Source organism: Bombus affinis, chromosome 10, assembly GCF_024516045.1.
Source record: "Bombus affinis isolate iyBomAffi1 chromosome 10, iyBomAffi1.2, whole genome shotgun sequence".
Lineage (NCBI taxonomy): Eukaryota > Metazoa > Arthropoda > Insecta > Hymenoptera > Apidae > Bombus > Bombus affinis.
The window spans coordinates 4,471,253-4,496,236 of NC_066353.1; the positions used below are offsets into that span (position 1 = coordinate 4,471,253).

Below are 24,984 nucleotides of genomic sequence, written 5' to 3' on the forward strand. Positions count from 1 at the left end.
TCCTTCATTTTTATGTTAATTTTCCTCTTATGAACGTTTTCGTTCAAGGCCAAGGATCATTGGAAGATCGCATTGAAAGAAGTTATTAATATCCACGATCATAGATTTCATTTTAATTACTAGTTTGTTTAAAGAGATTGACAGCGAGGTCGTGTTAGAAAGATAAGATTATATTCGCGTTTCTCAAAATTAACAGATTCTTTTTCATGTAATTTTCTTTGATCAGGTATAACAGTAATAAAAACAGTTTATAAAAGCTAAACGGCTGATTTACTCTGTTACAAGCTTTGATCCTTACATTTGTCCCTACAATCTACCATTAAAACCGACAAAACCAGATTCCAACTGGAACGCGTGCCAAGAGTGTACTGTAAGCAAGCACCGCAAGCAAATACGTTTAAACCACTATACCCAAGTTGGTTCGAGGCAAGCTCGGACTAAAATTCTCAGAACTAACTGAACTGCTATCTGTTTCCTTGACGTTTCATACAAATATTGTCAAACATTGCCCAATCGTTCAATTATTTTTCGCAAACGTAAGAGATTCAGTGACAACCGGCATTCTTCAACTTCTCTTCCTCCTTTCACAAAATAATTCGTTTCAAAATTTTCTTTGTGATACCACCTAACAAACCGTAATTGGACGATAAAATTTCTTCAGATGTCCTAACTAGAAGGACTGTCAACAAACAATTCAAAGCGTACAAACAACAACCATATGTGTCGCGATTATTTTAATTATTTCTGGTACTCCAACATTTTCAAACTTTCGCAAAAAGATAGTAGAAATAAAAAAAACGACTTTGAAATTTTCCGTATGTCTTACACTTTCGACTTTATGTCAAGGTTGACTCGCGGAACAGAGCAGGTTAAACAACAAAATGTCGACGTCGACGATGATCTAACTGTATCCTACCTTTGATAACGCATGTACAAGATGCACACACGGCCCGCGTGAGCATGTTTGTGCATAATACACGAAGCGCGTGCACGTAGACGCGTCACGTAGCCGTGCGTGCAACAGTACACGGCCGAGAAGCAATTATGTACGACGGCAATGATAATCCCTGGTTGTAACTACGCGGGTAACTATATCGCGCTGCAGTATATACCGTGACAACTACACCGCGTAGTCTACGGGTACAGTTTATATGGGAGTCGGTCGTATAACGTTTACGTCATACGAGGCGAGCTGCTGCTTCTGCGAGTGCTTGCATGCGGAAACGCACCCGTAACTCGTCCCTGTGTCTACGATCGCGCTTAATTGGCTGCGGGTTTCGGATCCTTGAAACTCAGACGATTTTGGAGGATTAACTTTGGATTTTGGAATCCTGCTGACATTTTTCGCGATTTAAAACAAGTATGTGAGTATTTTGCATTTTTACAGTGGCATTTGTAAGCAATGATTTTGAACTCTTTGAATGACATTTTCTGATTTGTAAAATCTTTTATTTGTGAAAATTTATGATTTGTCAAATTTTGTAATGTATAGAATTTTAATTTGTGAAATTTCGTAATCCCTGATATTACGTGATTTCCAAAATCTTGCGATCATTGAAATTAATTTGTCGAATGGTGACTGCCAAATCTTACGATTTGGTATTCGGAGATATAAAAATCTAGAAAGTTCGACATTAATTTTTACAAGGAAAAAGATTGAATAATTGTGCGTTTCAGTCGTAATGTAGAAATGCAATAACTCATTTTTCTGGGAAAAGCTTTCTCATCGTATTACTGGTGAATGTTTCGCGTACAAATATGCAACGAGGCTAATTAAACGTTGTTGGCGCATATTATCAATGAACAAAGATTCGTACGATTGAATCCAAACGATTGACGTACAAAAAGCGTAAGCTGTTGTTTAGGAAAATACGTCTCATTAAATTGTACGTCAGCAAAATTGTATTTTTACCGTGGAGAACTGTTTTCTATAAAATTGCATCAAGAGTTATCACTGGTAACCGTAAAATCGGTATTTTACTTATTACAAATAATAAATAAATAAAAATGCAAATGAAGTATTTCAGAAGTAATCTATCTTCGACTGAAGGTTGATTAAATGAAATTACATTGTACTAAATTGAATACATAATGCTGAGCAGGCTCGAATTAAAACGAATACTAATGAACTATATCAAAGGGTAGAATTGTGATTAAATGAAATCAAACTGGAACTAGCAGAACCAAAATACGATAAACAAATGGAAACACACGGGAAAGCAATTCGAAATAAAGTGAATTCGACTAAACCTATCGTGGTCGATTCACCAAACTGTACCGAATCGAATTGAAACCAAACTGAATCCAATGAACCTACAACCGGTTGAATCAAAAGCGAATTAAAATCTGAATAAATAAAAGCTGAGTCTCAGTTCACTTTTCTTACGATTCAAGCTTTTTTATTTCAGATGTAGCTTGATAAGAATTTCAAACCCCACCAAAATCCTTAACTCTGGTAAGAATTCCAAATCCAATCTTAACTCTATTAAACTCTATTAAATCCAACCATTCTATATCTAGATAAAACCAAACTAGTTTGCTACAAGAGTGACATGGCTAAAAAACTGTATAAAATTTCATTGGGATATTGACAAAATTTCAAACCTAACTCAAATCGTACGAAATCAGGTCGATCCAAACCAAATCAAACGAAACCTAGCCGAGCCAACAAAACGATAGTCTACGATTCAATTCAGATTTAAAGAGAATTCCAACCTTATCTCAAATCGTATTAAATCGAATCAATATACATACACCAAATCAAACGAAATAAACCACACTAGACGTCTTTATAGACATAGTTCAAACGTAACACGTTTCACATGACAATCTTTCGTTCCATCCTAATTTGCATTAATCGGTAGTTTAACGTGGAACAATCTTGCTGCTCGGACAACGAATCACGTTTTTACATTTCCCACGAATCTTTTTGAGATACCCGCGACACACGGGGAAACGGTTTCGATGCGAATGATGCGCAACGACATCGCTATACTCCGATAAACAACAATAGTAGACACTACTCCACGGTAATCGTCGCTAGAATATTCATGAATCGCGGCACAGCTACGGAGACGCTGAAAAAAAAGAGATACGGGACAGTGGGGAGAGGGGATCGTTGAAAGAAATCCGATAAAAAGCAAGTATCAAACTGTTCTATCGTTTATACTAGTGCCGACCATAGTTCACGAAATATTATATTGTATGTTGTACATTGAGCGAAAAAAGTAAAACAAGTTTTCCCGCGTAATAAATCTTCGTAAATGACAAATGTGGAATAGGGCTTGAAATGAAACGTAATTGTTCGACGTTTGTGACAGGTCTGAATTAAAAGATTTATGTGTATATGAAAATTTATATTGTCGGTTTGCTACAACAGTGGCAGGTCTAAAAAATTGCCTGTTTTGAAATATGTGCAATTTACTTTAAATATGAGCTATTTAATAGAATGGAAGACAAAATTAGAATTATACAATTTAACGTTTATATTAATTTTTTATATTGTGCACAATTTCACAATTCAAAATAGGCTTATTTTAACTCATTATCTTAGAAGCAAAGTAAGCAATATAAATAAACAACATTTCCTGACAGACTTGGAAGCTAAAGAGTATTACTAACTAAATTATGAAAGGAAACAGATAATTTTAGAGAGTAATTACAAATAATTAACTTCAAATTTTCTATCTCAAACCGATTTCCTGGACAAATCTGTTTTTTTTTTCCTCTCTCGTTCTCTTAACTGCTAACAAATTGACAATATACAGATGTACTTGAGAATCTTGTAGCTCGACAATTTTGTTATCCTTTTTTAGAAAATTGCAAAAGTCGAATATCTGGAAAGGAATCAAAAGAGCGTGCGAGTTGCAGAGGGTCTTCTACGAAGCAAAGTCTCTCACGGAAATATAACGGTAAACTACGGCAGCCGGTGTCCGTTCCACGCATACCATAGTGAACAGGCCGCTTCTTCTGCTTCTTATTCCTGAATTCCGCTCGAGCCTGCGCTGCGACGATGCACATAATATCCGCAAAACAACAACTTTCGCGTCCCTATTAAATTAATATCGACTCGCCTCTAATTAGGCCAACCAATTAGCGAATTAAACTTTTCTGCCAACCATACCCCAAGTGAAAGAGACGAGGATTTCTTGTGATTCACAATTCCTGTAATCACCTTTTTCAATAACGAGAGATTCGTATTTATCCAAGCAACGCCATATTTTTCTCGTTTTAGCTTTTATCTTCCTTTGTAAGAACCAGATAAAAGGTATCCAAATAAATGAAGCAGCATTTAGGAAACGACATGCAAATGAGATTAAAATACAGAGGCACGGCATTCAAGGGGGCTGACGATGATGCCTTCACGGCTTATAGTTCGCAAGAGATATTTACTCGGCGAAATTAGGGCGAGCAACGTCGTAGAAGCCAAGGGCGATCGAACGGACATCTTCGAGCGCGAGGGCATGAATCCAATTACGTCGACTTTTATTTACAAGCGGGATACAATCAACGTTCACCCTCCCGCTGTCCGTACTTCGATTGCTTCCTATCGTATCCCATCCGATCCCTACGATATCTCACCAGGATCCTTTTGTCCTATTTCCCTCTCACGATAGATATTTTCCAACAAACTCTCTAGCTAATTTAACTACGTGTACTAATACTATTCAACGAATCGTATAACGCGTTCCTCTATAATACGCATTTATACGGGATGACAAAATATTGCGACGGCATTTGTAAAACGCGATAAACAGTATAGTGTGTATATGTAGATCAAGCTAACACAACTTTTAATTTTTTCTTCTGCAAATGCAATATTCATTTCTTTGTATTATATGCAATATGGCATTTTAATACGTTTAAATTTTTCATATCTATAGATTAGTTGCAAATGATATAAAATATAATTGGTACAAAAATGTGGTTCGTAAAACGTAACTTCCTATAGCACAGAACGTATCCCCGTGTTATGTTGTATCAAGGCCAATTATGCTATATAGCTACCTAAACACCGTACATTTTAACGAAGTTACAATAACGTTGATGAAAATTTCTCATCATTGAGAATAATTACACGCTTTTTTCAGAAATGTGAAATTCTCCCAGAGATTGAAGTTAATGTTTGCGGTTCGTGCAACGCTTGACAGATACGAAAGACGAAGAAAAGACTAGCCGAGTTTTTCCACGTCTTGAATACGGGCAGTCAAACGAATGAGTCCCCGGGATTTTCAACGTCCCAGTACGTTCCGAGCTCAATTTCAGCTCAATTACCGTAATCGACCTTTTTATTATTTTTACCAGCTGTTTGCTGGTTTCTCACTTTGACAATTTTCCTGTCCTTAAATCGGAGCCACAATTTCGCTATCGAGGCAATTTGCTCTGTTTTGACCCTACGTTGGACGTATTTCATCTATAACCCAATATTCGCCATTCCGTGCCGCGGAAATTGGACAATCGATAGCCACCGCAATAGCTCGAATTACGAGTAAAATTCACCATCGGATACGTTTTTTTTTCGGATGGCACAGGGATACCGAGTGAAATTCGAGCAACCTTCGAGCCGCTCCCGTTCACGTTCGAACGGAGGTACGTACTATGCCTGCGGACGATAAAAATACCAGGATCCCTACAATTTTAACGAACCTCTTTTTCTTGGTGAACGCTATAGGAGGGATACTCGTTGAATACCAGCGAACGCACACGTGGAATAGACGAGGGCTGAGAGAAATGTACTTGTCATGTTTATCTATGTTCGTCATACATGATAAATATATTACCGTGTATACATAATAATATATTACTGCTCGCTAATATATATATTATTGTCTTCCAAATATCTTGGAAGACAATAATATCTTATTTTTCGAAACATCAATTTATAGTCTACTGATTGCAAAAAGAAGATAGTACATTTGCGAAAAAACAAAAGTTTGAAGGGTAGAGAGGAAAAACACCATAATTTTATAAAATTGAATTATAATAGACAAGAACAAAAAATAAATACAGTATGTAACCTACAATAAACAAGTTATATCAACGTGGTAAAAAATATCTAATATAGAAATTAATAACCCTCGCGTACGCAAATACCAATTTTAAACTTCCTTTTATTCGTCACTTATGCTATAATAAATTAATAATTTATCAATTAATTTATTCATTTGAGTCCAATACGAGCGCCTATTACCATAGACCGAGCAAACTGTCCGGAAACTTGAGAACGACAGTGTACGTGTTCGCGTGCACCCACGACCCCATTACAGCGAGATATGTACTTCGAGGTTTGCTACGGACTTTCTTTTCGAGCCTTTCCAAGGCTGCTGCATTCGATTAGGCAGCTCTAAAATCGGCCACGACCATGATGGCTCCGTAACAGTTCTACTCTGTTGAATGAGAAACGAGCCTGCCTCTGATTCTGGTTACTCTCAAACCATGGCCACAAAGTTTCACGAACACGATGGAACCACGAATCCATTAGGGATCCATTTAAAAGTGTCCCCTTTGTTCCAATAAATACTCGTTATTCGAATATTCCCTCTCATTGTTCGGTACGAATTAACGCTCGTTACGGGAGCTCGTGGTTTCCGGCCGAGCGCTGAAACGAGGGAAACATTTTTGAAGTAATCGCGTATGTTGTCGTCAGAATTGACAATCGCGCGTCTTTGTTACGTTGCAAAGACTCGATATTTTAATATAACTTCTATAGTTAGCTATTTTGAGCGAGATATTTAGTCTTCTATTATTGAAATCTTATTTGTTTATGATAAAAGAAGTTCCAGTTGATCATGGTTTTTCATAAGAGTTTATGAGTTAATGATTGACATAACTGCATTGTCCATCTGTTCTCTAGTATCCATAGAATAACACAGTATCGTAATATAACAGAGTCAAGTGATGAAGAAATAAAATGAATTAAACTGTATGGTAGAAGATTAAAAGATTCAGTTGATTTTACAATTCAGTTCATTTTTATTTAGATATATCTTTTTTTATGGTTCCAGACTAAGTGAAATTGTTGGAATTTCTCTTTCAAATTTCCCAGATATTACAATCACGTATAACGGTTAAAATAGTCGAATTCTGTCATTTCTAAACCAACGAGTGGAAGTAAATACATGCAATTAAGAAAAGGTAAATCGTGTAAACACGAAGTTTCAGAAAGAAGTACGTAAAAACTATTCTCGTTTCATGTTTTATTCATCCAGTATGTTTAAATAATGACTTGACAGAGTTCAATTTATTCCGTCCATGTTCGGAAAATGGACTACATATTATTGTTGCACCGTGTCGAACTCGATCGAGTCGTAGGCATTCGTTGCCGCTGACAAATTTCTCGCATATCTGACCGACACACCGGCTAATTCGCAATCTAAACTGCACACTAGTGCACACCACCAATCATCTGCACGGATTCACGTGGGAGCACAGTGTATCTAGTGAGAGTAGACGATTGAAACCGGTTTCTCCTGCTTTCAGACCGAGTAATTTCGTTAGTTCGCGCGGCATCCTCTTCTCTCCTCGTGCCACGGACAAGGGAGAAAGCTATTTCACCATCACGATCACTCCCGTTCGGCTGCATCGTTCTCAAATTGTCTAGTTTCAAAGAATTTCTAAAACGAACAGGTTTTTTCATCGTCTTCCATTATATTTTCTATTTCTTTATTTTGGTAGGCACCTTTTATTCGATATACACGATTGTTTTTATAATCAACGTTTTTGTTCTCTTTTTTCTTAATTCGATTAGGTTATAGGCTAAGCAGAGTTCTTTAAGTCAGAGGAATATTTTAATCGGGCAAAATACGATTATAAATAATTTTTAAGAAGTCTACATTTGAAAATACGATGTTACTGATTGACGTGACAAACACAGTGAAATATATCATATGTTCATATTTATCCAGAAACTTCTACTTATCAACTAATCTTAATATTGTTAGTTGTAATTATCATAATGCAGTAACATGTATATATTACTTTATTTTCGTAGATTCAAAAGTAGCTGGTACAGTAAGACAAATATCTGAACGATCTATTTTTCGGATTCTGAGGAAACTTGATATTAGCGAAAACGATCTACTCGGATGAATCGATGGTTGAGTATCAAACTTGTGACGAGCTGGCGTTCAATAATGACGGAGGGAACCTTGTAATGCTTCCTCGACCATGTGGTTATCGATTATAAAATGTAAGAATGATCCATCAAAAATAGAACGCTGCAACAGTAATACGACGCCCTCAAACACGAAGATTCAATTTACAAGAAGTTAAGGGAAACGTTCGAACGATAAATAATTGCCCTCGAAAAAACTTAGTAAAATCTTAAATAAATTATCTAAAAAAAAAACCATTCGAGGAGTTAGAATGATAAATGGCGTATGTAAGTGCCGGAAGCAAAGATTTTCAGCAGAAACAAGTACTGAATTTCAACTAATTCTAACTTATTTCTAATACTTACTTCATTCATCACTTGAACGCTATGAATATTCAATGATTATCACTTATAAAAAAAAAAACGCTTTATTCTAAAATAATGGTACACATGTACAAATATTTTTTATCCGTTATATAGTAAATTTACATCTCTTTTCATTAAGAAAAAGTCTTTTACTCGTTTCTTTAACGCTTACATCATTTACCATTTCGATTCGATTTATCTGCTTATCGAAAATACTCGTAATCCTTTACGAGAGTGAGAATGAAAATGCGCAACGACGAAACATCGTAGGCAGACGAAGGGAAACCTTCGAAGATACGTGGCGTCGCGTCGCACCGTTGGCACGGTCGACGGCATCGCTCGTCGTCGCGCGAGCATTATGGGACGCCTTGAAGTAGTTTACAAGCAGCTTGAAACTCGACGTCGAACGGAACGAGAAGCGAAACCCGCGGGGCGGCCCCAACCGGAGAGAAGCAAGATTAATTAGATGCCGATGACAAAGCGGGAGCGTGTCTTCACGCGCTCCGCTCGGGCTGACGTTCATGGCCCGATAAACTTTGAAATTTTGACGACGCTCCAACATCCGGCCGCACGAAGCCTTCTTCCCGCTGACAATGCCTGCGCGATAAGGCTATTGATTCGGTCCTTGCCCTGACGGGGAAAATTGAACACTCGATTAAATCTTCCTCGCGTGGGCGTTCCCGAAATTCCCGGGCGAGCTCAATCGATGTTCTTGCTTCGACCAAAATACAAATCTATTTTGTCTTTCTATTCTTCCTCTTCTCTGTATATTCTCATTTAGTGGTTCAGATGTGAAAGAAGAGAATAATGAAAACCATTATCGTTGAGAGGAAGTAGTTTAGCATGACATAGGTGAGAAAGGAAGCGACTTGTTATATGCACTGTTTTGGGTTCAAAGAGTATAAAGGTTCTCGGAATAGAAATATTTGCACGAAGTCTTGCAGAAGATCAGTGACATAGTTAGCCCTATGATAATCAATATTTCTGGAATATTTAAGAGGGTGGTAAACGTAGATAATTCCAAAAGCAAATAACTGCATAGTCTTGGCAATACATTCGCTGTTACTAAAGTACAATTATATTATCTCTGAAATTCTACAAAACAGAGTGTCTATTATTTTCTTCAGTTTTCCAAGTCATTTTATCGAATTGTATACCTCAACGTGAACGTGGTAATATTGGATTCGATAACAGTGTATTAAATTCTCAAAATCATGCTCTATGAAAGGTAGAAAATAATATAGAAGATCTCATTCTTGCACGCGTTAACTCATTAAATAATTATGTAACGAGCGAGAGATCTAGTTGAAAATTTCATAGATTGATCGAATGTTCCAACTAAAAAAGTGTATCGAAAGAGTCGCTTAATCATTCGTCCCGTGACACTGTACAATAACGAACAAGTGTAAAGAGCCATGACGTGTGCCGTACATCCATACGTCGACGAGAAAGGCATTAATGTTCGAGCACGTGACGGAAACCTGTCGCGCATCGATCGTCGAGACAAGGCTATGGACGTCGGAAAGAAGACGAAGAAATGACCCTCGACGAGAAAGCGGGATACACAAGCGTCGAATGGATCGTGGGGCGCCTGAAACCTCATCGGACTATAGTTGCCAAGGGTTCACGCGACACAATAACCGGAGACACGAACGTGAATGCTCGGGACGCGTGTATTTGAACACGATACGTGTCTCGAGGGCAGAGCTTCTCACTTCGTTCACACCCTTCTTCGACTCTAACCCCCTCGCTCTAACTTTCAACCTCCCTTCCTTTCTTCCCGTTCTCGACGACGTAATTTGTATCCTTGGAAATATCATACGACTGAAATTATCGCAGGACCGTTTACTTGTTGAGCTTTGAACGTGAAAATGAACATTTCCTCGGTGTTTCGAATTTCTCCGGGCAAAATTATCTATTATAATTATCAAGGGGCCGAGTTGCTTGAACATTATTAGTTAGTATAACATCATAATAATATACTAACTAGTAATGTTAACGAATCAGCAAGTTGTAAATTACAGGTTATAGACTTGCTTTTTATAATTTTTTAATTTTATGTCCAATACGACATAATGTATGATGATTTGCGATATATAAAATTTCATTAAAAAATTTTAAATAATTCTTTATTATTATACAAAATGATTAAACAAAACTTGTACTGTTATAAAAGGGGATTTATTAGTATTCGAAGCATTTGACACGTGATTAGTAAAATTTCGCTCTATAATAATATTAGTTTAATTGTACGAGAGTTCATGAATTTTTTAATATTTATCAAATACCTATTTTGAATGTGAACGATCTATCGAAATAATCTAAGAGAATTTTCAAGAAGGATAATTCTTCAAGAAAGAACGCTCGAGACGGCTCGGGAACGTTTCGGGAAGACTAGCAGACGGTCGAGTGATCAGAAAGCGAAAGAAAAGAATGAGAACCGCGGCTGCTACGAAAGAGGGAGCACCGTACGCCGCGAGGTTCAATGTCCTCGTCCTTAACGGTCGTCATCCTGGCAGTCCTGGTGGTTCTCGTGCATCCGCGGTCGAGACCTCGTGCTCGCTCACGCGCGCGCGCGTTCACGATCCTTATCGTTCACGAAGGACGATCGTGGAACCGAGACACGGCCAATGAATGAGAATATATACACGTACACGTCGCGAGGCTCGTTCGAACTATCGCGTCTGGAACGTGATTTTCGGCACGAAACTTCGTCATTCTCTTCGCGTGTCGTAGCGATTTCTCGCTGTTTCTCGCATATCGAACAAGCAAACCGACAAAAAATGAAACGCGGCAGATATATCGTCGAAAGACACTCGATGAAAGAAACCTGAACGGACGCAGTCTAATGGTTATCCGAAATCGAAGATTGTCGACGGCACGAACAAAAACGGCGTCAGGTTCCGCCGATCGAGATGTGACCGTCTCTCTTCTGTATCATTCGGCCCGTTCGATCGGATATAATGGAGTCTCGGCGTTGTAAGCTATTACTTCAGATTTTAGATCGTATTTAAAAAACGCCTTTGACAGTTTTTCTTCTAGCCATCGATTCCAGCAAATTGATTTCAACCCTAATACTTTTACTTTAAGATTTCTTGTTGGAGTATCGTGTTACAACTAAACTTAACCCTTTGTTATCAGACTTTTTTTTATTTTTTCATATTTTCATTAGAACAAGACTTGTAATCTATTAAATCGCGGATGTTCATGCACTTATAAGAAATTTTCGAGGATATATGAAATAAATAAAATATTCTCAGTAAGTACTCTTTTAGTAATAATAACAGATCTCTGCCTTTAAATTCTACTTCTCTAGCTACATTCATAAAACCAGAAATGTGCATAAACATTCGCAATCTATTGATTATCATTCCCCGTTCTTATGGAAGAAATAATAACCAATAATTAGCTTAAATAGAGTGCTTAATGCGATAGTAATGGCACAACGTTCCAAGAAGTTAATTAGCGATTAGGGTTATTAATTTAAAAGAGCCTCTTTTAATCGTCTAAAGTCGATTGTAAAAAAGAAACTTCATAGATTTAAAAGACACTAAAAATTTCTAACAAACGTGGCAATTAAACGAAACAACGAGACACACGGTGGGAACGCGAGCTGAAAGTGCAGAGCACTTTGTTTGTTGTTACATCAGACAGGCGGTATTCGTGTGTTAAGCACGCCAGAGTCGTAATGCCGTTTCGTGGCGTATATTATTATTTCTCACGCACGTGTTACGCCCCCGTCTCGGAAGATTAACGGAGTCTTGTACGACCTCGTGTAACGTTTACGCCCCGTACTCGCTTTCGCTTGACTTTCACCTCGGCGCTCATCTCTCCTACTCTTCGTTGTCAATAGAATCACGCACCATTATTTCGCTTCCTTGTCCTCGTTGAGAAGATGAGGGTTCGATTCCTGTAGATAATTATCAGCGATTCTTCGCTAATTATAATGTCTAATAGTAACGTCTCTTTTATTACTTCGAGTTTTAAGTCGTACTTAAAGCTTGAGTTACACGAGGAACTTTTAAATAACAAGACCATTAACCCCGTTATAATGAGTCGTTCATAAATATTTCATGGCTTCTATATTTATATCTGTAGCTGTATTTGTTTCATTCGTGATTTATATAAGGAAAACCAAGACCGTGGCACGATTAAGCGGACGGAATAAAAAAGCAATGTCGTTCGTGACTGACTTACGAATTACTTGCTCGATGCCAGCCTCATTAATCTTCACTGATGAAACACTTACCTGTAACAGACAGAATAAAATGTATTAATATATCTGACACGATATCGGATTTAAATATATTCCAAATAGAACTACATTTATTGGAACGAACGTTTAGTTAACGCCAACAAAAAATAATATTTATTAAGAAAAATTGATGAACTTATATTACAGTTCAGTGTTTGTCCTCCGATAAATTTAGATAGATAAAGGTCCACTGTAATCAAACGTAATCAGAGATATTGACGAAAAATATATATGATAGGTATGCCAACGTAAAATTAAAAAATGGCAACTTATTATATTCAAATTGTCCGCACGTAGGGTCCGGATATCGTAACAGACTGTACACATCGGGAAGGCGATGGAAGACAGAGCAGTTCCTGGAGGGCATGGCGGAAGGGAAAAGCGCGAAGACGGAAGAAGGGTGCTTCTTACCCTTGGTATTTCCGTGACCACAATAATCCGACAAAGCCGAACAAAGCGGTCGAAGGGATAAGAATAAAGCGACGAGAAGGAAGGAAGAACGCGGTGACGTGATGAGAACAGTTTCGAAGGGGCGAGCTCTAGTCGAGATGAGAGGAGACAGGTTGAAAGGGAAGCGGGAGATGAGATCGAAGGGCGGAAAGTGGAAGAAAATGACGCGGTAGAACGCTACCATATCGCGGTATTTTAGCGTAGAGTCGAGAAACACTGATGGTATGGGGTTTGGCTCGAGTTTTCCCGACTAAGGGAACGCTCGACACCGCCATCACCGGCATAGCCAACAACCACCACCAGCATCGACGACTTTACTTGTCGCCATAATACCGTGGTGAAACTGCTGCTACTGCACGGGTTATTACCTTACATGCCTGCATGCTGGTCAAAGTAACTTCGAATTCTTCTTCTCCACCTCCCGTATGATCCCTGTTTTCGACAGAACCCTCAAATTCTCACCCCTTTGATTCAATGGACGCATACGCGTCGCGACGAAATTTCTCGATAAGTTGAGCGAACCCGGTGAAGTCGATCGACTTTCAACCCCGATAGCCCATGGGTAAGAAGTTCCCGAGATTCTCCGCTGGCTGAACTGTCTCGGAAGATATCTCCATCCCTCTGCTCGACCATACTCTTTTCAGGTTAAGTAAGAATTGGATAGAACGAAGAACGATCTCTGAAGTTGGTTTTAAATTAACGGGCTTATTCTCGGAGAAGGAAATTATTTATGGAACATGATGATTTATTATTGAAGGGCAGAGGAATATGATACAAGTAAATTTTATTTAAAAGATTTGAAATTCTATTTTAATTTTAACACACTCACACACACACACACACATATATACATATGTATACTAAAATTTTAAAAATGTTCAGGTATTGGTGTTGGTTAATTTAGCTTGTGCACAGCTTATTATTGTGTATTAATATTTAAAAGCAGATTTATATCGCATTACACAGAGTACATCGAAGTTACTGATTGAACAGATGAAGCTTCAGAAAATTTGTACCTCGACATGTTAATAATTACACCTCGCTCGACCTTGTTTTACGAGAATACGAATTCAGCAGAGTGCATGAGCAACTTTCCGCAGAATTTATTACCCCTTAGCAGCAACAAAAGAGACAGAGAAATGCAATACAATCACCTAGACCTGTTTTATTTGTTCCTTTTCCGGATCGTGAAAATACTTTCGCGGAACGGGACATTCTTCTTCGTACGTTTGCTATTTCTGTCGTCTTGACTTGTTTTCGTACCATGTACAGCTACGTTTATTCCATTAATTTGTAAATAGCGTTTCCAATTTTATGGAAATCTGTATTCGGTTTATTGCTCACAACCAAATTGTCACAGAATTCTTTACAATTTTTTATCCATATTAAGTTTAATTTTGTTGAGATGCACGAATAAAATATCGAGAAAGGGAGTTAAAGTGATTTATAAAAGATATAGATATTTTTTGACCTAATGACACAGTGAAAATAATGTACTAGAAGAAAGGGACAGTAACTGTGTGTCTGATACGCTATTTATTACATTTGTTATTTCGTACATTAGTTATTTCGTTATATTATATTTACTGCCGCATGGATTTAAACTTCAAACGTTTCATAACGTAATTAGCACAACGAACTTATCAGTACTTTCTAATCTTTTACAATAATTTCTTAATAAAATCTTAATTTGTTTTATTTGATGCTTTAAAGTCATATTTTACAGCATTACATTCTCTGTTTACTAGTTCGCTTTGACCATTAAAAAACACGATTGTTATTTAACAAACAATTTAAACGCAACAAATTTTAACTTTTAATTTCGTTACAGTTTTAACTATAACTTTTATTACTGCCACCTTGCTCTCATTTCTGTGACCACCATTTAGTCGAATAACCGAAATAACAAGAAGGAAACCTTTCCAACTCTCGTAACGGTCTCGTCCTTAATTCTGGCCGAAATTGTGGCGTTATTTCGTGCACCGAACAATCTTGTCCGTCGTATTTCTTCGGCAACACGAATGCACTCTTGCCTGTTCGTTCGCCAGAGTTTATCGCAACTAAGAATCGTCCCTGACTTCAGCAGGCGCGACAAGCTTCCCGCGTGATCAACATACTTCGCAACTTCAATTTCAAAGCAACTCGCCTTCCTCGGTATGTGTGTTATCGAATCGTCGACAAAGCGGTCTGATTAATTGACGTACAAAAACAAGCCGGCCGATATGTGATAAAACACGCTCGCAATTTCACCAACGGAAACGTCAGAGAACATTAACGTAGAACATTATTCCAGATATAATAGGACATGATGTAAACAAGCTCAGGTTAATTGGATTCTGATCCAGACGATTACGGAATTGTGGATCTGTACATACAGATGGTCTTGATCGATTTAGACACATTTAGTTCTACTGAACTTATTGATAGTACGGAAATACTGTATTTTATAAAATTTATTACAGAAGCTCTGGACCGTTTAGCACGGTCGAGCTAATATCATTGGGAAGATTATATATTTTGACAAATACTAATACCAATTGATTCTCCTACATAACTGAAAGAAGTTTAATAATGAAACTTTACGAGTAAAGTTACAAAAGAGACGATAATTTACAACTTGTCACTTGCCAATTCATTGATATTGTTAGTTAGTAAACTACTGTATTAAACGGTTCTGAGGTTCATAAAATTCGATACAAAGAATCTTGATGTCAATTATCCCACTAAGAACAGCCCTGAGTCCGCCAAACAGTATTTAATTTTAGAATCGTCGAGTTCTAGATTCCACAGAGTTCTCTGAGTCCCTAAGATCCACGTGTTTGGAGTTCGTGAAGGATCTTGAAATCTTTTGAGTCGCAGGAATGTTTGTCTCAGAAACTACTCGATGTCTGTATCGTCTTTCAAAGATCGAAACTCATCTGCATGGAATGCCTTGAACTAGTAACGATCCATAAATTCATAAACTCGAAGCTGTTTACTTTGAATCTCACGAATCTACATTTTGTAACCCGTCAATGTCCATCTCGTCCGAGTCAAATTTCTATGCAATTTCGGAATAGTCCACGCCAGTTCCCACGAATTCAGAATTGTTCGTAGCGTGTTCCCCGCTGTAACATCAATCGCATATACGTTCGTTACCGGTCGATTCGGCTAGTCGAAAAGTTTGACGACCAAAAAAGTTCCACGGACAACTTTTCAAACTTTCGGGAAAGCCTCCCGTGAGATCGTTGATCTAAATTAAAGGTCTGCCTACAGTGGCCAACGTCGTGCTGTTTAATCCGTGAAATAACCGTTTCACCGAGAGACGGTTAACGTTTTTATATTTATCAACGATCACGCGACCCGTGTTCGACCTAGCTTCCAAACGAACGTGATCCACGTAGCAACGTATTGAAACACTTTCCGTGTCGCGTTCATTTTTCTTTTTACATATTCTTTCTCAGAACACATTTAATCCATTCCTGCATTATCAACGTTTTACCGTTTCAGTTCACCGTACAAACTCCACTTGAACATCGCTTAAAGCCAAATCCCTTTCCTATTTGAAATACAAAAACGTTATTTCAACGACCATGTAACAAAACGTCCCAAAGAAAACTACAGAGATTCACGGAAGCATTTGAACACTTGTAGACATCAAACATTTCTTTCACAAATATATTATGGTACATGTATTATATACATAATATCAAGGTATTTTATACAAAATATGTACATATTTCGCGGAAGTCAGAAAGGCATTTCAACAATCAATCATCCGCTACATTAATTGAACTTAAATATTTTACACTTATTATGTCCGTAAATCGACAAGTGTACCTCTCTCTTGGTGCACTAAGTAAACGTCCATCAGAGAATCGCTGTACCGGATTTTCTTGCCAGTGAACAGCACTAAGCAGCAAAAACTGGTTGCCCACTCGAATTCATTCTCCCGACCGCAATCCTAACGCACGGAGTAATATAAGTATACAGGCGAGTCGACGATGGTGGCAGGTTTCCCGACACACGTTCGACTAAAGGAGTCACGGGCGAGAGGACCTTGAGACCTTGACCCAATAACTCTGTCGACATCTCGAACGGGACGAAGGATCAACGTCAACGGAACGGGTCGTCGAAATGAGTCGTTCGACGTATGGCTGGGTCGTTAAGCGGGTCACGCGACGACACTGAGCAACGACTTAATGCCGTTAACCCTATCGCAAGATCCGCTTCCGGCAACTTCCTCTTCCCGCCTTTGCTCCACCCACGTTGAGGTTCTCTCCATTTCCCCACTATCGTCTCAACCTTCTCGCACTCCCTCTCTCTTTCTTTCTCTTTCTCTCTCTTGCACAACCTCTTTGTCTATTTCCTTCTCCCTTGTCCTCCACGGCTTCTTCTTCTTCATCTTCTCCGTCCCCTTTACTCTTTCGTTCTTGGTTCGTTTCCTTTCTTCTCACGCTTCGTCCGGCGAGCTCAACGGAGTTCATTACCCACCGACTGGGATCAACGGGTCTGCCTTTAAATCTACAGTTAGGTACCTACCTGTCGGGAACGCTAATTAAGGCCTCGTAGCCAAACCGCTCTTTATCGCGCTCGCTCTACCACGGGACACCGGCCCGGCCCGTCTTCCAGTGATATTCCGGCTCCGTGACGCAACCGGAAACGAGCCGATCCATCGGCTAACATTATCGATATCGTCGCTCCTCCGCTCAATGATGGATGAAAATAGAGAAATTCCGATAGATGCTTCCGGGGATACGACACGCTCCACGGAACACTGAGAAATTGTAGACCGACTGACTATCCTGGAAATGATTCTTGATGATCACGAGTTGTTATTGGGTCTTGTTGTTTGTTTTTGCAGAATATGAATTTTAATGTATGAATGGTTGATTCTTGTTACAACTGTAGTTTAAATAGGCGAGATTTTATTAGACAAAAGATTTTCTAGTTGAACGCAGATAATTAATTCCTTTGCTGAGCATGCTGTTTATATATCATGCGTGCTGATAAAAATTCACTCTATTGGTCTCTGATCACATACATCCAGGCATACAGGCATTCGTTGAAAAATATCTTTATTTGGATACAGTACAAATTGTATAATTTGTATTGTCTTATCTTGGAGTATATTAAATTCATATTGAATCCTTGTAGGATTTTATTACAATGAAAGTGGACTATTCGTAAGATGTAAGAAAATGTATTAACTGTTCGCACAATTAACGAGAACAATTCTGTACCCGTAACCTATGAACGGTCATACTATGTATTCATAAAAATCTATAACTACTTTCTTCAAACAACGGCAAATCATATGTTTCCTTACAATATACTAAATTTATATCACGATTAATCTATCGTTCCACAAACGAAACCTTAAAGAATGTTTTAAGGTTAAAAAAGAACAATCTAAACGTCGATACGGAGGAGACAAATTTCATGATACGTATATACTACTTTCTTATTGTTTCACAACTGTGATCGTATCTTGCGTACCGACGATACCGTAAATCGTTCGGATGTACGTTCTACATGCGCGTGTATCGGTAGTCATAAGTCTGATCTCTCTTAATTGTTCGCGCGTTGGAAATCGTTTCAATTGAGCAACAGAAAGAAAGGGGATTCATAAAAGCAGCGTGACCCACGCTCGCGCGGGTGCGAGAGAGTTGCAGGCCATGTAATTGCGCAATTATTTACGCGCTCCGGCCGGTCGCGCGTAACTGACCGTAATTACGGCAACACAATAACCGGGATGCAGTTGTATGATAATGAGGAAAACAAGCGTCTTACAAGAGAGGTGGTATCTCTCGTACCCTTGCGGTCGCGCCTCTCGAATAACTCGTTCCTAAACGAGGCACCTCGAGATTCCCTGCATAGATTCTCCGAATCCATTTCACCCTCTGCTCTGCGAACAGACTGCCGTCGTGTTAATACCCACTCAGCCGACACCTGTACCGGATATTACACGTATTTCAACGAGTGAACAAGCGTCGAACCAAGATTTCCATTGGAACTGAACGACCCCTTCGAACTTTTACTCAACGGATGGATACTAGAATGGAACCGATCAAAATGGACAAAACTCATCTCTGCCAGCTCGTTCCGCAGCCATTCGAGAAGCGTCGTTCATAGGCAGGTGTAATATGAATCTGTTAAATGTCGGTGGTCGGCGAGTTGTAAAATGTGATGACAGTGGTTTAGGTTATGAGCGGTTAGGTAAGAAAGTCGAGATGAAGTTATTTGAAGAAATCGAGAGTTTTCAATGAATGAACGTTTTAATGAATGGCTTGGCGATTACTGTTACTTGTCAGTAAATGGTTTGACTGCAGATAACTAACCTACATCTAATGCAGATTTCTCAATACATGTGTCAGGATATGGAATGCTAATTAAAAGAATTTTATCTTGTATTTCTTATTATTTTTATGCGTTAATTGACAAAGTTTCAAGTTCGACCTTCTCAAAAACAAAGCTTCGAACGAAACGATTTTATTGTAAATTTTTCACTTACTTTTGTGCGCAGAATCACTTCCTACTTAATTCTACCACGTATCCTGATGCATCCTATGTGTACATATACTGTAAAGTCAGTGTCGTTTGAGAACTGACGTTATTGGCAACGATTCAAATGGAAATAAACAAAACAATTCGCATAAAGGTGCTCGTATTACGACAACACTTCTACGATTAAAACCATCATGGTCAAAAAATAACTGTATTGCTCTTCAACCTTATAATCTGCGCTCGTTGAGACGCAGAACAAAATCGAGACAAAGAACCGGTTTGTCAGTGAATAGAGGTGAATTTCCCGCGGAACGAACCCACCAAGGGTTCGAGTCTAACGACGTACTTCGCGGCGTGGCAAACGAGAAGGAAACACGGGACGAAGTGCCGCAGCCGTGCCGGCTGGAAACTGGAGCAAACTCAGCCGAGGGAGACCCCCGGGAAGAAGAGTCCGGAGAGTCTTGCTCGACAAAAACAACTTCTCCTCGACACAGTGATTTTTACGGCTGTCGCGCAGCAAAAGTTTCCTCAGCTGGTCGGCGATGACGTGGAAGTATGATAATAGAATAGAGGGGGTGAAATTGGCTCGAAAAGAATTACGAAAAATATTTCCACCGGAACGTCGACATAGCTTAAGGATCCGGGATGAAGTTTAAATGAATTTAAGAGAGTCGATAGTGTGACTACGAGTGAAGGTGGAATCGATGTGCAGGCGATTAAAGCGATTCGATTCTCTGGGCGAGCACGAAGAAGAGAACGGACGACTGTTATCGAACACCATTGCTGTGTTCTCTTATTCGAGCGCCAGAAATCGGCGAGATACAAATCGTCTCGAAGGTGAAATCGAACCTCGCTCGTTGCTCGTTTCCTCTCACCGTCGTCCTCTCGAATCCAATTCCGAGGATTCCACACGAGTTACGAGCCCTTGCGGAAATTATTTTCCGGAATCCGTATGCCATCGAGCGGTTTAAATTCTCATTCTGACGGTATTCCATGAGTTGTCTGTTTCTACATTGCTTCTTCCAATACGCGTGAATTTACGTGTAAAAATACACAGATATATTCCACGTAATAACTTAAAATATCTAAGTAGAATAGAATACTCGGTATAATATTTAATAGATAAGAGAAACTTTTGCTTAGATTTCTGCTTAGGATCTTTAGATCTCTATATTCGCAGAAATTTGAGTCTGCATAAATATTCAGACTAACGTGTACCTATCTATAGAAAAAGTTAGATAGGAATTTCAAATACATATTCGCTACAGAGAAATCATTAAAAAAGACTTCTACACAAAGAACTCCTATCGCTATTAATTTGTCAAATTGCTAGGTTCCACTAATTATGATAAGCATACGTATAGTTACTAATTACCCTAGTACCCATCAGATACGTGAAACAACCTCGTTAGAGCGAAAGGGAACACGTGCTATAAGACACGCGTACATTCTCCATCAAACTTTTCTTCTTGACCAGACAATAGAAGAACAACACCGACGATCCTTCGCCGAGATCGAGTCTAACCTTTCCAACTATATCGTCTGATCGATATGACGTATGGCAGAGAATCAATTAACTGTAAGGAGTCGCGAAATCGTCGTGACCCGTAGATGTAACGAAGCAGGACAGAGATAATACATAATATGCAATTATTGGTACCGCGAGAGCAATCACAACGACAACCGATAAAGAGAACGAGACCAAAGAAAAGGAAGAACGTGGGACGGGAGAGAAATGAGAGAAAGGGAGAAAGAGAGAGTGACAGAGAAATAGAGACAAACAGAGAGAGAAAGAGAGCAAGAGAAAGAGAGAGAGAGAGAGGGAGCCTCGTGCAATAAAGCACGGGGAGCGCAAAAGGACAAAGGTCGATCGTCAAATGCTCCCCCTCGACTCGTCCAGACTTCGCTTCCTATTTCGCAAATAGGGGGATGAATGCCGCGACGTCGAGAGACTGCAGTTAACCTCTCCAATTTAAACGCGAAACCTCTTCGATTCTTAATGGCCGATAAATCGGTTTCTCCCCGCTCTCGCAATCTGACCGCATCCTGTGGGAAACGAACGAGACAGCGAAAAAACGGACAAAGAAAGAAACAATAAGAAAGAGAGAAAGAGAGAGAGAGAGGGAGTAACAGGGACGAACAACCGAGTGAACCAAGCAGCGAGGTAGGAGAAAAGAGATTTTCGTCGAATGCATTCAACGAACTGCATCGGCAGTCAGGCAAATGGGAAAGCGACACGGGGAGGAGCGGAGACTGAAGAAGAATACGGAAGGTGGAAGAAGAGGAGAGAAGCAGGGAGAGAGGAGAAGCGAGAAGACAGCGAATTAATCTCCCTATTAGCGGTCGCCAGTCTCAATTGCCTTCGTCCTCCCGCCTCCCTCCGCCTCCTTCTCCCTTTCGACCTCGTTCTCTGCCTACTACCTCTCTCCGCCCTTCTTTCCACGTCGAACCGGAAGTCGAGCAATTTATCCCGGCCTTGTTTCTTCTTGTAACACGAACCACGACGAATCTGTTCTCGAAATCGTGAAATTCTGTCAATTTAGGCCTTCATCCTCGGACATTCAAGCCATCAGCTACTTATATGCGAGAACATCGAAGTTTCGTACACTTTATATTCGTTCCCCGATGACATACGTTTCGATTCCGTTTCCATTTGGTTGGTACGCGATACGGTCGATAGAAAACCATCACCGATCTTCGCTAGTGAACCGAGAAATTCATGATTATCGACGGAAACCGATTTGAAGAGACATATTTCTAGAGTCCCGTGGATTTAATACGAGGAATTATAAGGCGAGTACTGTTGCCTCGACAAGCGTGCTTTATCTCTATGATGGTTTGAGAAAATGGAAATGTCGATGTTGCATTTTAGGATCGTGAAACTCGTAATAAATTAGTTCGATGTTAAGTACATGCGAAAGATTACAATAAAATTGCTCAAACATTTACAGTATTTCTTATACAAGTATCACACAAATAATCGATAAAAGTGTTTCGCGTCATAGTTTTGACGTACCATCGTTGTTTTCTTCACGTCTCGCGTTGTCCCATGGTATCCAGTTGTAGTAAATATTATAGCATGTTAATACGATAATATAGTAATATATAACATAATAATAATATATAATATGGTAATAAATAACGCGTTGATACATGAAAACTCAGCCTTTCTTATGTTTTATTCATCCAATCTAATGAGAATAATTCATTGATAATTATTAAAAGGCGTTTAAAAGAGATTATGAAGTTAATGGTTAAAATCATTGTCAATCGCGTCACGAGATTTCATATTTAAATCGACCAAAGTAAAAACGTAATACATGCAAACATGGGCGTGGTAAAAGGCCGGTCGAGCTTGGGGCCGCGACTAATGATTTTCAATGGAAATATTAAATCAACGATAAACGTGCGCCAACAAGAGAGCTTGGCCATATTACTGCGCGACGAGATTCAAAAACCACAAAATCAAACCAGAAAGTTTAATCGTTGACGAACGATGGAAAAACCTGCTGCCAAACGAACTCTCTGGGCATAATAAAAAAAAAAAAAAAAAAAAAAAATGGGAGAGGGGGAAACAAGAGAGAAAAAAGCGTGTTCGTTATTCACCAATTTCTAGCCATCCGAGACTCCGATAAATAAAACAAAGAGGTAGGCAAGCGACATACGTGAATTTTGCAAGCATTAAAAATCCGTCACGATTCAATAAATAATTCCAACCCCAACCACACATTGTTATCGATGTGCGCCGTGTGTTTCCAACCATTATCGATCCTGAATACGTTGTAACGATACACGCGCGCACCTTCTATAGAAAGCGATCTGACCTACTGCTCTATTCGAAACTACGCGTCGAAACTCTTCCGTTAACTAACTTTCCTCTGCGAAACGAATCGCTTTTATTGTCGTGTAAGCTGTTGAATAATTACATTAACGAGCCATTTATTCGTTTACTCGGTAAACATTTGTCGAAATGTCTTTGAAATATCCGATTCTTAGAAATATAGGAGACTATGTATAAGATTGTAAAGCGACCCTGAAATCAAGTCGAATGTTTTAATTATTCCGATACTACAAGAAATTTCTGCGAAATGAAGTTGATCCGTTTGATTTCTGATAGTGATTGGCATAAATTACTGTCAAAGAATTACATCAAACATAAGACAAAATTTCAGGGAGTTGTGATCATGTAATTTGTGACCATTCTCAAGTACAAAAGTCCAGATAGTTGCAGTAATAAAAACAATAGAATTATTCAAACAGAGATTATTGCCGGGCGATGCCTGCTCGACCTATAAACCCCGATGAGCATTAATTACTCATTAATAGTAACAAATTGAAGCATTAAAGCAGCTATAAATCCGCTGGCGTGCAAGATCGTGTTGAAAGGATGCTAATAATGCGTCGAAATCATGAAATATTAGAAAGGTTGCTTTTTCTGCTCTTCCTCTTGCTTCTTGATAATAAAAAAGTTTATATAATATACATCAATTAATAGAAACAACGAAACTATTCTTCTAACAACATAAGTAACTTAAAGAGAAATAATCTTTCGCCTATTATAAATGATTGTTCGATTGTTGGCGGAGAGACGCTATCGCGAAGAAGCGCGCCAACAAAAGTCGTAAATTCTCGTTACGATTTGATAATCGACACCACGAATCAATCGATCTATTTCGGTTAGGATAATAGAGATGGTTGAACTGATTATAACACTGAAGTAACAGATTATAATATATACTTCATTCCAACAACTTTGTAGATATAAATAGTTGCGCATGGTGCATGTAGACGTATTCTCAGTGACGTGTAAATAGTAAGTTAAAACTGATGATGATGATGATCAATGAACGAAAAACCAATCAAGATATTGACTGGTCAACAGATGAAAAACCAGTGAAGTCGGTGATGATGCTGTCGCAGAGGAAAACTATTGATGGGTGTTGGTCGCCCCACCAACGGTCGCTTGAGGGTGGAAATGACCGTCGAACATGGGAAAACCCGACCTTCTCATTTTTTACCTAATTGAACAATAACCATAAGGAACGTCTCGACTTGAAGATATCTCATAACAATTAAGGGCCTTGACAGTATAAATTAACAAGACATTAATTAATAAGACAGTAGAATTTTATGACAGTTCCTTAAGATTATTACGATCCGACTAATTATATTTATACAGCTAGTGGCCGCCTCAATCAAGGGATGAATTCTGATTTATGTAAAGAGTCATCGGACGTAACAATGAAATTTTTCGACGTAAACCAAGGAAAGTGGAAAGAGAAGACGCATCCGATCGTCGACGGAATTCGTGTTGGTAACCCAGCTACGACATGCC

The 24,984-nt window shown here is 38.9% G+C and overlaps 1 protein-coding gene across 4 annotated transcripts in view; it reads right to left on the reverse strand.

Moving 5' to 3' along the window:
- LOC126921455 (mucin-5AC-like) overlaps positions 1 to 24,984 on the reverse strand; it is a 331,161-nt gene that overhangs the window by 166,969 nt on the left and 139,208 nt on the right. Inside the window, exon 2 of one of the 4 annotated variants that reach the window (XM_050733057.1) lies at positions 12,656 to 12,707. The exons of the other annotated variants lie outside the window; for them this stretch is intronic. The gene's annotated coding sequence lies outside the window, so the exon portion shown is untranslated. The remainder of the gene's footprint in view (positions 1 to 12,655; positions 12,708 to 24,984) is intronic. 4 annotated transcript variants of the gene reach the window in all.